Raw genomic sequence first — 15,786 nt, 5'->3', positions numbered from 1 at the left:
GGTCAATCATTCCTAGATGAGGCGCAGCTACCGAAGCTGGAATTAGAGGAGAGGGAATCGTTGGATGCCCCCATAACTGAGGAGGAGGTGCGGGCCACCATTAAGTCCCTCCCCAATGGAAAGAGCCCTGGCCCTGATGGCTTCAGCGCTGATTTTTACAAGGTGCTAGAGGCCGACATACTCCCCATATTAACACGATTATATAACCATATACTAACAACAGGGGAGACTCCCCTTCGTTTCAATGAAGCCAAACTCATAGTGCTAGCAAAACCTGGTAAAGACCCTACTCAGGTTGGGTCATACCGCCCCATCTCACTCCTCAATCAGGATTTTAAAATCTTGACTAAAATCATAGCTAACAGGTTGCAAGCATACTTACCCCATCTCATTTCACCTGCACAGATGGGATTCGTCAAAGGTAGACAATCCACACGGGGAGTGAGGGCGGCCCTAACTGCAATATCTTACACCCGCCTTAACCAGGCCCAAAATAACATCATTATAAATTTAGACGCAGAGAAGGCATTTGATAAAATTGCCTGGCCTCACCTATCTCGAGTGCTCGCTCACCAGGGATTTGGCACAGTGTTTTGCAACCTAGTGCAAACCTTATATACCAACCCAGTGGCGCAGGTCTTAGTCAATAATGTGACATCTTCATTTTTCACGTTAGAAAGAGGCACTAGGCAAGGATGCCCCCTGTCCCCCCTCCTTTTTGACTTGGCACTGGAACCCCTTATACGCCATATCCTGTCACACAAGAACTATAAGGGCATTGCTGTGGGAACACAGGAATTAAGGGCGGTGGCATTCGCAGATGACCTCCTCCTTTTTATGTCAGACCCTCACCATACAATCCCGCAACTAATTGCCATGACTGATCGCTTCTCCTCTTTTGCAGGGTTTACCATCAATTATAGTAAGTCAGAAGCGTTGGCCATATATGGACAGGCGAAACTGGGTTGGGGAACCACCTTTCCCTTTAAATGGGCGAACACACATATTACCTTTCTAGGCGTTGCACTCCCTGCTCAACCATGCCACCTATATAGGCTCAATATCACTCCAGTCCTGCATAAGATTAGAACCGAACTTGGCCTCTGGCAATCCCTCCCCCTTAATATGCTAGGGAGATGTAACTTATTTAAGATGGCCAGTTTCCCAAAGCTCCTCTATGTTCTACAGATGACCCCCCTATTGTTATCTAAATCAGACCTATCCTCTTTGAACGCTTCTATCTCCAAATACATCTGGGCTGGTAAACGCCCGAGGATTAGCATGAAAAAATTAACCCAGACGGTACCTAGAGGGGGAATCAATCTACCTGATATTAAACAATACAATCTTGCGTGCCTCTTACGCATTGCTATGGATTGGCTTGGAAATAATAATTATTACACAGATTCTAGACTAGATTCTCAACTATGTGCTCCCTTATCCCTCAGTTATCTTTTACATGCCAAGCCCTCCAAATTGGCCTTACATATCACCACTAATTTACTACTACTCCCCATAATGCAGGCGTGGAAAATGGCAAGGAAATCTCTCAAACTCCAATATCTATACTCACTTTCACTGCCCCTTATCGGCAACTTAGAGTTTCAGGAGGGGGGAGCTTTACAACCTTTTACTACCTGGCACTCTCTTGGCATTCGCAACCTGCGCAACCTGCTTAACCCCTCCCGCGCCCCGCTGTCTTTCGTGGAGGCGCGAGAGAAATACGGCCTACTTCCTCACCACGAGTTTGCCTATTTCCAAGCAACACACTATCTTAAAACTGTACTATCTAAACTGACAGGGATCGACTTTCTTAACTCTCTGGACACACTAATCCAGTCGGCCTGCTACTCCATATCAACCATTTATTCACGTATCCGTCTTGAACTTATCCCAGACGCGGACCTTCCGGAGCTGTCCCAATGGTCCTCCCACATCCCAACGGTCACCCCTGAATCCCTCTTAAATCACTTTCAGTTGACCTTGAAGCTTATTCCTGCAAGTTCTTACCAAGAAATGGCCTATAAAATGCTCCATAGGGCATACATTTCCCCTAAACGCCGATCACTGATGGGCATCTCAGAGGATAGTAAATGCACTAAATGCCTAATGGAGGGGGCCGACCTCTTCCATTGCTTCTGGGAATGCGCTCTGGTGTCACAGTTTTGGCATGAGGTACATCACTATGGAAATACATCCTTAGGCATATCCTTTAGCTGCACCACCTCCTGGGCACTGTTCGGATGTCTAACCGATCAACCTGGCATCCCCAAGGCTAACAAAAAACTGCTTATGATACTATCAGCAGCTGGCAGGAAGGCAATCCTGCAACAATGGATTCATAATATACCTCCTAATATTTCGATGGTGACCTCTAGACTATTTTTTCTATTCACCATGGACAGGCTGGAGACCTCTATCCATAAGGAGAGGCTCACCCCTGCTTTGTTCCAATGTTGGAACCCTTACATTTTGACACTCCCCCTACATACTAAACAAGCCATAGACAAATGCTTTCAATCCACCTCATGGTACCTCCTCCACGCTATAGACCACCCTAACCCCTTAAACATCTGACTTATCCTTTCTCTCCTTCTCTGGACCCTTCTCCACTCCCTTCTATTTTCAACCATATACCGGGCTGCTTGGAAATATAGACCCCCGATTTGGGAAGATTGTGCTGTGGATGGATCGACGACCCGTGTCCCATAGTAGGCATTACATGTTGGTTTATTTTTTTTTTATGTTTTAGGTATTTTATATAAGTTTAGGGATTTTCTGGATACCCTGTTTTTACTAGTGGAGAATCGGTGTTTGATACATTTTGTTCCATCTATAATCTTCTCCGCTCTTGTGATTAAAGCACACCATAAATTCCCTGATACCATTAGTTCTACACATGTTCCCTTTCTTGGAAGGGTATAAAAGTTATTATAAGAAGAAAAGTTTGAAAATATGTTTGGATCTCTACCTGAGATTATATGAGACTGAATAATATGTGACTCCTTATCTCCTGCTAGGAGGACTTTGCATGATGTATTTTATGTTATACACTGTTAACTATATACTATATTTCATGTCTCGAAATGCTGCTTACTTATCCTGTACGATGTGAGATTGCAATAAAAATAATTTGAAAAAAAAAGAATATTTCATTCATTCAGATCTAGGATGTGTTATTTTAGTGTTCCCTTTATTTTTTGGAGCAGTATATATATATATATATATATATATATATATATATATATACACACACAGCTGTATCTACCTTTCACTTACTGATTGTTTCCTGTGGGTACTGTGAAATGGTGGGGTCTTAACCAGAGGACATTAATAACTGTATTCCCAAAAATACCAGAGAGATTGCAACATGTGTGTGTGTGTGTGTGTGTGTGTGTGTGTGTGTGTGTGTGTGTGTGTGTATATATAGTGGCTTGCTATTAAAAATGAGTTAAGTGGATGACTACAGTATTTAACAGCTCTGCACATTTTCAGCTTTAAAAATCCTTGTCATTGTAAGCAGTTATTTTGATAAAAATCTGTATACGCACAGCACATGTACAGGGAACCTGCGTTATTAATGAAGCAAAAATTTCACTGTGACCAAGGAAACAAAAACATTTATTATGTTGGGATTATCATTGCTATGTTTAATTGTTGTTTCAATGTGTTTGTGAAACACAGGATAAACAAAGGCACTACGCATCTCTATCTCATTTATTCCTTTATTACAATACCTTAAACCCAGTTTAGCATTGCTAGTGAGAATAAGAATTATTTAGCATTTTCTGTTGTTGTTTTTTTAATACGAAAACAACAGAATGGTTTATTTTTGTATTCTGAAAATAAAATGCATGCATTCTTCATGTCACTGTTGATTTGTTTATTTTGCTATTACATTACAACTGAAAAACTGGATACTGTTGCTTGGTTTTAAACAACCGCTAACATACAATATTTCCACATTCACATCCTTGGAGATAAATGGATGATATACACAGTGAAACATATAGAATTTCTGAAAGGGTCTCTATAAATAAACATTGAGTGATAGGATGTACTTGACATATTCTTTTTTACTTTTGTATTTTAGTTTGTTTCTAGGGCTTATCTGGACAAGCAAACAAATTAAATAGCCTGGGGAAATAATATGACATGACAACACACATGGAATGTATTAAAGAGATATTATACTGAAACCTAGTCTACCTTGTATGGAAAGAAAATTGTTGGTTTAAAGTCACTGATAATGTGGACATTAGGGGTGCCGTTGCAGTCTAATGCAAAATTTATTCAATTTTGTCATGACTAAACTAACAATATTCCAATCACTATTCATAATAAATGTAAATGTGTATATGTTTCAGATTCTGTAGCTGAATGACAATCCACAAGCAAACATATTTATATAAAATGTAATACTTTGTAAAATGAAAATACAATATTAAAACATGAACATAAATCCTAATTATTGTTTGGTATGTATTCGCTAAAAATACTTCTCATGCATGAATGAAATGAACACACCACTGGTTCAGCAGCTGAATAAATGCTCAAAGCAATTTAAGTCAATTGCCCTAGAAATATCCTTATTGTGTAAATTCCTGTAACAATTTTCCCTTTTTCTCTTTTTGACACCTCAAGCTCGTTTCATCAGGTAAATTGTTCTTTAGCTGGCATTAGTTATTTGAAAATGACTATATGAGCCCTTGTGAGCTAGAGCAACGCAATAATTTTCCAATCAGGAAAAGCCACACCCTCAATGTGGGGTCAAACCCCTCCCCCTATCACCAGAGGCAGTAAAATATCTCTGGCTCTTACAGTGATAACCAGTCTATAATTATGCGACAATAAACAATTTAGTCAGTTTGAATCCATCTCATAAATCATTAGAAGATAAGATTATGTATCTGTCTATCTAGATATATACACTAACACACAAATACGGAGACGCACAATCCCACTGTGTGGGAGATGAAACGGCCTTAAGGGAGTTGAACTGGCTATCAGAGTAAGAATCAGAGTGGAGGCAGGACAAAGCAATGGGGGAAACGAAGGAGGACAGATGGCTTGTTGAGATGGAGCGATGGGGGTGGGGGATCAGAATGATAGAGTAGGAGGGGAAAATGGCAGATGGAATGGGGCCAGCCAGAGGGGGTAGGACTGAGCAGGGTGGAGTCTGAGATAACCTGATATAAGCCTATGAGCTAGCAGACCTCAGCCCATGATAAAAGCATAATATATTACCATCCTGCAATTCTCATGTCTTTGTTAGACAATGTAGAGACTGGCCAGAAAGGGAAGACTTTGACATAGTTGGCCAGCTCAGCACTGTATTGTAATATTTTTTTCCAAAACATATATATATATATATATATATATATATATATATACACACAATAAAGCGCTGTGCGGCACTCAGGTTTGAAGGAATAGTCACCACACTCTGCCTTTCTTCAACGTTTCAATTTTTACTCAAAAAATTGCCATCAGGAAGTAAACAATAAAAGAAAACACTCACCTTATATCCCCCACCATTGTGCTCGTGTGTCACGCCCGCCCGGCGAGGTCCAACTGGCGCCTGCGGCGCTGTATGATGACGTCATCGCGTATTGCGTGATGCATGTCCATGTGAACCCATCACCATGACAACCCGGTGACACTCTCCTGTATGCGCATAAACAATACAAGATGCTAATGCCAGCATGCTAGATACAGTAAAAGACACTAAAAGACATAACAACAAGAACATGATTATGAGCTGGAAGAAAAAGGAGTGTGAGAGGGAGGAGATATGTTAGTAATCATAATGCCCGGCATCACTGTGCGAAATGAACAGATAACAACGTTCATCGCTTATGTCACTGATAGGGTTAGTAGAGCTAACAATGCTCAATTGCAGATTGCTGGAGGTCTACTCCTGGATAATGGATACACTGTATAAGGGACTATCCAATCACAGGTACGGGCTCTAAGTGGCTCAATATCAATATGTTACTGACTACCCCTTAGTGATCCTTAATGATATATAAAAGAATCAGGAGAGATCTGGAGTATTGTTAATATGTAATAAAATGTAAAATGTGTACACTCTAAATGTGGCTAGATATTTAGAGAGAAACACACACTTAAATAGCTCCGTTAGCAAGGTATGCATAATGGACCAATAATCACTAACATGGTTATAATTAGAGAAAGATCAGAAAAAGCATGCTAGTGGTAGAGCTTCATTCAGTCCTCTTGGTATGATCATATCCAATTTCTTGATCCATCTGGTCTCACATCTGAGTAAAGCCTTATGTCTATCCCCTCCTCTGATCCTCATAGGTATATGGTCAATCATTTGATACCGTAGGCTGGCTAAAGAATGCTTCATAGTGGCAAAGTGGCGTGCCACTGGTTGATCACTGGTTCCTTTTGTAGGGGCCGCTCTGATCGCTGATCTGTGTGCCGTCATTCTTTCCTTAAATTTCCTCATTGTTTTACCAATGTAACTTAAGCCACATGGGCAGATTATTTGGTAGATCACATATGTCGATTCACATGTTAAATGATGTTGAATACGGATTTTGTAGCCCAAGTGTGGATGACAAAAGGTATCACCAGTGATAAGGTGTTGACACATCGTACATGTACAGTGGAAGCAGCCCGTCTTGCGTGTTGGTAAAAAACTGATACTAGACGGTTTCGTTTTATCGGAGATGTCCGTTTTGACCAAGATATCTCTGAGGTTTCTAGAGCGCTGATAGCAGGGCATGATGTCAGTGTCCTGCAAATTGAGTTTCTTGTCTGTTTGGATAAGATGCCAATGTTTTTTGGTCACTTTATTCGCCTCTTCTGAGGCAATGTTAAAGACACTCTTCCATGGGAATTTAGATCTTGATATGTCTGGAGTCTTCTTCTGTAAAAGTTGGCTTCTCTCCATTGATAACACCTTGGACTTGGTGATGCTGAGAGATTTAGGGTCATAACCTCTCAGAGTTAAACAATGGATCAGCTCATCCATTTGGGCTGCTGCTATAGAAGCATCTGTGTTAATTCTATGAATCCTGATCATTTGTGAGTAAGGGAGACCTCGTTTTAACCCTTTAGGGTGGCAGCTCATGTTATGGAGAAATGTATTGCGGTCTGTTGATTTTGTAAAGACTGTGGTATTGACATGTGAGTCAATGATGGATATCTTGACGTCCAAGAAGTCAATGGTGTTCTGATCCATTTTATAAGTAAGTTTCACAGGACTACTTGATGCATTATGCGTGTCCAGCGTATTCTGTAATAGCTTTGATGGTCCTCTCCAGATGATCAAGAGATCATCTATGAATCTTTTGTACAGAATGATGTTAGATGAAATGTTCACGTCTGAAAAGAAAATATCTTGCGTGGTGCCGCTTGTACTGGCCTCCTCGAAAACAGGCGAAGGCCATTCTTCAGGCGTCACCGATATCCAAGAACTGACCTAGACACGGAAACTTCAAATGAGGGACAAAGCATCAACAGTGACCAAGAACAACCCTCAAGATGCCGCAAGGGTACCATCCCTTTAGGGGTAATTACATGCACAGCAGTAACACGCAAAGAAAAACAACCTGTCGAGGAGGCCAGTACAAGCGGCACCACGCGTACAAAGAAGCAACCCGCAAAAAGCAAGCGGAAGTAATTATGAATCTATCACACTATGAATTATCATCCAGCGAACAGAGAGTCTTATCTAAGGGACTATCTTTTATACCATCAGCTCCATTTGATGACCTAAAATGGCAGGTAGCGAAAAACCAGTTGCATCGCAAATTAAAATACAAATAATTTTTCATAGACAATCCCACTGCAACCAGTAGCACAATACCGAAAAAACTACTACAATTCAAACAACCGTCTGTCTTTGATCCATTATCAAACAATGCCAGCATCAAGACTAATATACATTTATTGGATCAGGAAACAGAACATCTTTCTACAATGAACAAGACCTATAAACATAATTACATAATTTATCCAAATCAGAACGTGCTGCTCTTCAGAATTTGTCGAACAACACCCAATTAATTATACGTCCTGCAGATAAGGGTGGAGCAATCGTCCTACAGGACATTACTGATTATCGGAACGATATTTACCGCCAACTAGAAGAACCTGGAGTATACAGAAAATTAACTGGTAATCCAACTGCAATATTCACCAAAGACCTCAAGGAAGCTTTAGGGATGGCTAATGAATCTGGCATCATCATGGAAGAATTTTTATCACTGCTACTCCCAGAACACCCAGTGGTGCCTCTCCTGTATACGGCCCCTAAAATTCACAAGGGGTTAAACCCCCCCCCCCCCAGGAAGACCGATCATTTCGGCCCAGGGGTCACTGTTTCAGCCTACCTCATGCCTTGATGGACACCACAGACCTCCTCAATGAATTAAACAAGTTGGGTCAATTACCTCCGGATGTATGGCTAGTGACGGCAGACGTGTCTAGCTTGTATACTGTAATCCCACACGACGAGGGCCTAAAATCCGTAAGGAATGTACTCTCCAACACGATGAACATGGATCCAGCTCATGTAGACATTCTGTCACATTTACTGGAACTGGTACTAACAAGGAACTTCTTTCTCTTTGATAATGCATTTTTCCTCCAAAACAGAGGCTGTGCCATGGGATCTGCCGTGGCCCCTACATACGCGAACATATACATGTTCGACGTGGAGCAAGATATTTTCTTTTCAGACGTGAACATTTCATCTAACATCATTCTGTACAAAAGATTCATAGATGATCTCTTGATCATCTGGAGAGGACCATCAAAGCTATTACAGAATAGCCGGACTCCAGATCGACAGCAAAAAGGTCAACAAACCTTAGGTCGACGCCAATTGGTCGACAAACCTTAGGTCGACATGGACAAAAGGTCGACAGGAACTAGGTCGACATGGAAAAAGGTCGACATGAGTTTTCACGATTTTTTTCTTTTTTGGAACCTTTTCATGCTTAACGATCCACGTGGACTACGATTGGAACGGTAATCTGTGCCGAGCGAAGCAGTAGCGGAGTGAAGGCACCATGCCTGAAGCATGGCGAGCAAAGCGAGCCATGCGAGGGGACGCGGTGCACTAATTGGGGTTCCCGGTCACTCTATGAAGAAAACGACACAAAACCCCCCCTCATGTCGACCTTTTTCCATGTCGACCTTGTTCATGTCGACCTTTTGTCCATGTCGACCTTTTGTCCATGTCGACATTTTGTCCATGTCGACCTAAGGTGTGTCGACCAATTGGCGTCGACCTAATGTTTGTCGACCCTTTTGCTGTCGATCCTAAGTCCCAGACCTGCTGGACACGCATAATGCATGAAGTAGTCCTGTGAAACTTACTTATAAAATGGATCAAAACACCATTGACTTCTTGGACGTCAAGATATCCATCATTGACTCACATGTCAATACCACGGTCTTTACAAAATCAACAGACCGCAATACATTTCTCCATAACATGAGCTGCCACCCTAAAGGGTTAAAACAAGGTCTCCCTTACTCACAAATGATCAGGATTCATAGAATTAACACAGATGCTTCTATAGCAGCAGCCCAAATGGATGAGCTGATCCATCGTTTCATTCTGAGAGGTTACGACCCTAAATCTCTCAGCATCACCAAGTCCAAGGTGTTATCAATGGAGAGAAGCCAACTTTTACAGAAGAAGACCCCAGACATACCAAGATCTAAATTCCCATGGAAGAGTGTCTTTAAAATTGCCTCAGAAGAGGCGAATAAAGTGACCAAAAAACATTGGCATCTTATCCAAACAGACAAGAAACTCAATTTGCAGGACACTGACATCATGCCCTGCTATCAGCGCTCTAGAAACCTCAGAGATATCTTGGTCAAAACGGACATCTCCGATAAAACGAAACCGTCTAGTATCAGTTTTTTACCAACACGCAAGACGGGCTGCTTCCGCTGTACATGTACGACGTGTCAACATCTTATCACTGGTGATACCTTTTGTCATCCACACTTGGGCTACAAAATCCGTATTCAACATTATTTAACATGTGAATCGACATATGTGATCTACCAAATAATCTGCCATGTGGCTTAAGTTGCCATTGGTAAAACAATGAGTAAATTTAAGGAAAGAATGACGGCACACAGATCAGCGATCAGAGCGGCCCTTACAAAAGGAACCAGTGATCAACCAGTGGCACGCCACTTTGCCACTATGAAGCATTCTTTAGCCAGCCTACGGTATCGAATGATTGACCATATACCTATGAGGATCAGACATAAGGCTTTACTCAGATGTGAGACCAGATGGATCAAGAAATTGAATGTAATCATACCAAGAGGACTGAATGAAGCTCTACCACTAGCATGCTTTTTCTGATCTTTCTCTAATTATAACCATGTTAGTGATTATTGGTCCATTATGCATACCTTGCTAACGGAGCTATTTAAGTGTGTGTTTCTCTCTCTATATCTAGCCACATTTAGAGTGTACACATTTTACATTTTATTACATATTAACAATACTCCAGATCTCTCCTGATTCTTTTATATATCATTAAGGATCACTAAGGGGTAGTCAGTAACATATTGATATTGAGCCACTTAGAGCCCGTACCTGTGATTGGATAGTCCCTTATACAGTGTATCCATTATCCAGGAGTAGACCTCCAGCAATCTGCAATTGAGCATTGTTAGCTCTACTATCCCTATCAGCGACATAAGCGATGAACGTTATTATCTGTTCATTTCGCACAGTGATGCCGGGCATTATGATTACTAACATATCTCCTCCCTCTCACACTCCTTTTTCTTCCAGCTCATAATCATGTTCTTGTTGTTATGTCTTTTAGTGTCTTTTACTGTATCTAGCATGCTGGCATTAGCATCTTGTATTGTTTATGCGCATACAGGAGAGTGTCACCGGGTTGTCATGGTGATGGGTTCACATGGACGTGCATCATACAGCGCCGCAGGCGCCGGACGGACCTCGCCGGGCGGGCGTGACACACGAGCACAATGGTGGGGGATAAAAGGTGAGTGTTTTCTTTTATTGTTTACTTCCTGGTGACAATTTTTTGAGTAAAAATTGAAACGTTGAAGAAAGGCAGAGTGTGGTGACTATTCCTTCAAACCTGAGTGCCGCACAGCGCTTTATTGTATCTACCCGTATGGAAAGTGAAGGCACCAGGGACACATTGTTCATAGTTATTGGAGTGCCGGACCCACCACAAGTTATTTTTATATATATATATATATATATATATATAAATGTGTGTTGATCTGTGCACCAATGATCTTATGCAATGTGATTGCATTGAAAATAAAAAGTCAGACTAGAATGTTGGTCCCTTACATGCAAGTATAACATAAATGTCTATACATGAACATAACAATAACAGAAATTAAGCACAGAAAACCCCTGGTCTGGGCGCTTAACAATAGATGTGTGTCTGACCTGTCAGTTAGGTTAGAGAAATACCAGAATGCACGTTACCTGTGAGGCATTAACCAGCGCTAAAAGGATGACTGAACACAAGTAGATTGCAGTGACTGGATGAACTGTAGTAATCCTGTAGTAATCCTGGTAAAACCAGAACCTCCCTGATTAAACTGTACCACCTACTACATTTTCTGAGGGTGCTTTATAAATCTCTTGAACAGCACACAGCAGCCAGTAATGCTACTGCAGAGCCTCCAAATAACGCTCCATACAGGTGCCCTGCAACTTGTGGAGCTACCCAAAGCATCCTAAGGATGCCCCGGACAGTTTTCTACTTCCCAATGCATGATGTCATAGGTTTAAGAGGTAGGCCAGCACAGGGCTCACTTCTAAAGTATGGTACTGCTCTAAAGTAAACCAGTGCATAAAAAAGTAATACAATACACACATATGTAGCACAGCAGAAAGTGGCAAAAAAGCACTCCATCACTGTATGTGATAGATTAAAACACATTTGTTTTTTGCCACTTTCTGCTGTGCCAAGTCTCTTGTGTACCGCTACTTGTTGGAAATTACCATATGCATTTACATACCTGCAGAGGCGTTTCTAGAGAGGAGCAGACTCCGTGTGTGAGCCCCCTCCTCTCCTGTAACTTTCACTGCCGATGTGCCACCGCACCATTTTTTCAGAGTCCTGCGCATGCACTGTAGACTCTAGCACTGTGCCAGAGTCTACAGTGCTCAGTGCTCTAGCAGCGGCAGTGATGACTACGGGAGAGGAAGGGGCCCACACACAGTCACCAATGGATGCCAGAAAGGTGAGTATAGAAGAAATGGGTGCAGTGTGTGTGGTGTGGGCCCCCTCTGGACCCAGGGGCCAGTGTGCACCGCACACACTGCACCCATTACAGAAAAGCCACTGCATACCTGGAGGGCACCAGAGCATGTTTTACAATTTAGGGTGAGTCCCGATTCATTTGTTCAATATATATATATATATATATATATATATATATATATATATAAAACATGCGTAGGGTCCGGCACTCCGGGCAGTTTGACATTAAGAATGATACTGCAGCATGTAGTGGTATATATATACATATACAAAAAAGAAATGTCTAAGGGAGCTGTATAATTATAATTTTGGATGTAAAATTCTCTTCCAAGATTATTCGACCACAGAAACATTAAAATACGTTCAATTTATTCACATATTGTCCTTGAACAGTGCAAATGCATTAAATAATGTGTACATGACAATATTTAAAATACAGACTTCAATTAAGGACCTAACATAAAATATCTAAATATGTTCATCCAATAATGTCCTTCAATGAATGTTTAATGTTCTCACATCTGAACCGTAAACCAACGCGTTTCGTCCCGAAGGACTTCATCAGGGGTTCATATCAATGGACATTGGAAGAGCTCTATGGGGTCAATAACCAATTTATCGATAATGTTGTTCCCACAGGAAAATCAGTATGCAAATACCAGAATATGGACGCTGAATTCGTCAATATTTGACAATGGATCAAGCCAATATGATATTGAAATAAAGGAATTCAATGCTGTATTCGCTACCAGTTACAACCACAATTGTGTTGATCAGGCTTTGTGGTCTGACAAGCTCTCCAGAACAGCCTATATAGTCCACACCATATATATATATATATATATATATATATAGTGGTTGGATCTGCACTCGCCTCACTCCAATATGGCTGCTACGGTGCCCTCTGGAATAGTTTATCCATACAGCAGCAATGTCCCATCAGCGGCACTCAGAGACTGGAAAAGCTTGGATTAATTGAACATACTAGGTGCTTTAATTCATCACATCAATTTGTAAATTGATGTGATAAATTAAAGCACCTAGTACGTTCAGTTAATCCAAGCTTTTCCAGTCTCTGAGTGCTGCTGGAGGGACATTGCTGCTGTATATATATATATATATATATATATATATATATATACAGGAGGTTGAGTATCCCATATCCAAAATGCTTGGGACCAGAAGTATTTTGGATATTGGATTTTTCTGTATTTTGGAATAATTGCATACCATAATGAGATACTGTAACATGGCGATGGGACCCAAGTCTAAGCACAGAATACATTTATGTTTTATATACACCTTATACACACAGCCTGAAGGTAATTTTAGCCAATATTTTTACTAACTTTGTGCATTAAACAACGTTTGTGTACATACACATAATTCATTTATGTTTCATATACACCTTATACATTGAGCTATCAGAAAACAAAGGTTTTACTATCTGAGTCTTACTTATAAAATTCTGTATTTCGGAATATTCTGGATATGGGATACTCAACGTGTGTGTATGTGTGTGTGTGTGTGTGTGTGTGTGTGTGTGTGTGTGTGTATATATATATATATATATATATATATATAATTATTATTATTGTTTTTTAAGTTATATAATTCTATATAATTATTATTCTTTTTTTAAAGTAAACTGCCAGCACCTTTCCTACTGGTCTATGATCCATTGATACAGTATATAGATGACATTCTTTTTGTTTGGAAGGGGGACCACATCACATTGAAAGAATTTTGCACACACCTAAATAGAAATGATGAGAACATAGAATTAACCTTTTAAAGCAGCAACCAAATGGTACATTTCTTAAATCTTTTGATCTTTATTGAAGACAACACTATACATACAAAAACTTATGTGAAACCAACAGACTGCAATTCCTATATACCATCTGACAGTAACCATCATAAAAACTGTTTAGCTTTGGTCCCAGACAACCAGTTCTATAGGAGTAGAAACTTTTATAAAACAGAGGATTATCATACCCAAGCTCATATTGCAAAAATAGTTTGTGAAAAAAGGATATAACTCAATCTCAGTGAAAGAAGTGTTTGAGAAATGTGCAACCTGTGAAAGGTCAGAATTCATGAAATATGATGAGCAGAAACAAAAAAATAAGAAGGAGTTAGAGAACTGGAGAAGATTGCTAAAAAACACTGGAGTATACTTTTGAAGGACCTTGTTATTAAAGAACATATACAAAATATGCCAAAGTTTATTTATAGGAAGGTGCAGAGTATAAAGAATCATATAGTAAGGAGTGCTATTTTAAATCACACTATATCCGGATCCATAAAATCAAAGTGTTTCCACAGATGAAGTAGCTGTACCATGTGCATGCACAGATTGGTATGGAAAACTAGCCCAGGAAATATACTGAAGCAACCCTGATGTGGGGCTGGGGTCTGTTCAGTGTGTGTGTGTGTGTGTGTGTTTGTGTGGGGTATCCCTCTTCTTAGGGCCTGATTGTACTTAATTGCAAAAATAATAAAAATAAAAACATTTTTTTTGTAGAAGTGGCCCGACATGGGCAGCACAAATCACATAACATACTGTGTAGCCATAGCAGCATCACTGGTTGCTGTACTGTAAAGATGGAATAATTGGAGAAAGAATGACATAGAGAAAATTTTGTCGAGAACAAAAATTTGCACCATTTTCCATATGGGCACAATCCATCTAGGTGGACTAAACATAGACTTTGACTCTAAGTGTTTTTTTTATAAGATATCAGTCCATTTGGTGATAAGGCTGAACAACCAGATTGTGTTGTCAACATTAGTATCAATATTGCTGTGTCAGCTCTCTTGGCCACTGAGCCTCTTGAGATCCAGTGGGGTTGGTAAAGTTGTCAAAGCAATCAATGATTTATATTATCAATGGCAGCTCTGCCACCCACAATAAATGTATATGTTTAACCATAAAGTGTGAAATTGCTCGTATACTTTTTAATTGTGCAGAGGATTTATGCAATTTTCAGAGAACTCACACATTTAGATGGTTTTAGCATTTAAACTTTCCAGGGATTTCAGTGAGAGGTCTGGCTACCTAAGGCAATTTACAAAAATATGTAGCAGTTTATTCTTTTAAGCAATAATTCCTCCTTTCCTGCTAGATTATATCAAGAAGAGCAGTGCTGTATATAAATATTTCTGTTATTCAGTGACAGATGGGCTTGTAATGCATGGTTTAGTAATACATTGCATACCCTTGAGGCACTGAGGAGCTTAAAGCCAAGATCCACCTTAATCATATCAATGGGTTCATTAGAATCATACTTTGTATGTAATTAATTTACCTCAACATTTACAGTATCTGTTGTAATAAAATGAAAACTTTTATTTTTATTTTTACAGAGGTTGTAATTTAAGAACTGAAATCAATTTGTGTTTATTTCTAAATATTTGTCATGAAACGCGTAATCATTAAAAAAAGTTATTTACAAGATTCTACCTTGCATTTTCAAGAATCCCATTTATATCTTTTTAAGAAGAAAAAGTT

Source organism: Pseudophryne corroboree, chromosome 3, assembly GCF_028390025.1.
Source record: "Pseudophryne corroboree isolate aPseCor3 chromosome 3, aPseCor3.hap2, whole genome shotgun sequence".
Lineage (NCBI taxonomy): Eukaryota > Metazoa > Chordata > Amphibia > Anura > Myobatrachidae > Pseudophryne > Pseudophryne corroboree.
The sequence above is the reverse complement of the archived record's forward strand: the minus strand, read 5'-3'. Positions refer to the sequence as shown.